This window comes from Cyprinodon variegatus, unplaced genomic scaffold, assembly GCF_000732505.1.
Source record: "Cyprinodon variegatus isolate N-32 unplaced genomic scaffold, C_variegatus-1.0 Scaffold933, whole genome shotgun sequence".
Lineage (NCBI taxonomy): Eukaryota > Metazoa > Chordata > Actinopteri > Cyprinodontiformes > Cyprinodontidae > Cyprinodon > Cyprinodon variegatus.
The window spans coordinates 22245-23522 of record NW_015151386.1 but is presented as its reverse complement, the minus strand read 5'-3'; positions in this window follow the sequence as shown (position 1 = coordinate 23522).

The following is a 1278-nucleotide window of genomic DNA, read 5'->3' as shown; positions in this document are numbered from 1 at the left end:
ATGACAGAAGGAACCAGCCAAACATGGACCCAGCAGAACTCGGCACGGACGCTCTGAGGAGAATCTCTCTCACTCTAGTGAATGCTCTGGACTCCATATCAACTCTCAGTCCACCTTGGAAGAGGGTGAGTGCAGCTGACCAATTAAAGCCAATCTTCCTCTCTAACTCCTCACTTCTTTCACCCCCAGTTTTATCAGAACTGTTCAAAGAGTTGGATTGGAACCGTCAATCCGCCCTTAAGTGGGGGGCTCTGTAACGATCTTGGTTCTGTTGTTTTTCTTTAAGTTTTCTGTTTCAAGTGTAGCCAGGTTTTTCATTGTTTTCTAGTTTTTTTTGGTGTGTCTGGATTCATTTAAGTTGCTTAGGTTTTTCTGTCTGTCCCCTGTTGCCCTCTTTTGTGTGTCTTCTTTACCCTTGGCTTCCTCGTCGCCTCCACTTACACCTGTTCCTAATCAGCTCGTTAGCCCTCCCTTTGTTTCAGTCAGCTATATATATGCTCTGTTCGAAATCCTGGGACGCGTCCTTAGAAGGCCAGACTTGAAGGACAGATTCGAAGGACGATTACGTCATAGTGCGGCGCCGATGTCTGCTCGCATTCCAAGAGTCCTCGTTATGCGACCTTAAAATGCGTCCTTCTTTTTGCCCGATTTGAAGGATGTGTCTGATGTATCCTCGGCATCCTTGGATATCCCAGGATTCATTGCGAGACCAAGCAAGCCGTGATTTGCTCCGTGATCAGAGGAAAGGTTACTTGGCACCGAACAGTGTTGAAAATTGGAAGTTTAATATAATCCAGTCTGTGAATAGTTCTGTCTGAAATGAATGAAAATAGTTGTTTTAATGGTTATTGAGTCAGATATGTGGCGGTAATGTTTGATTTATCTAAAGGTTTTAATCTGTTACTGTGTAAATGGGTTTGGCTGTAATTTAAGGACAGATTCTAATATATCTGCAGTGTGGGGACTATAAATCTGATAGGAGTTTAATTTTTTTATTGCTGTTTTGCTCAATATGCTTAACTAAGTATTTTTTGTTGAATATAAGATATTTTGTCGATATATTTTTTATACATACATTTTTTAGATATACTTATATCTTTCTACCCCTTGTATAGAATAGAAAATCCCTTTACTGTTCCACAATGGGCAAATTTACAGCAGCAGAAAGATTATTGAAAATGGTCACACAAATGTGGACCTTAGAAAAATGTATAAGAATAACATATTTTCACGACCATAAGGCGCACCGTACTAAAAGGCGCACTCTCAGTTATGTGT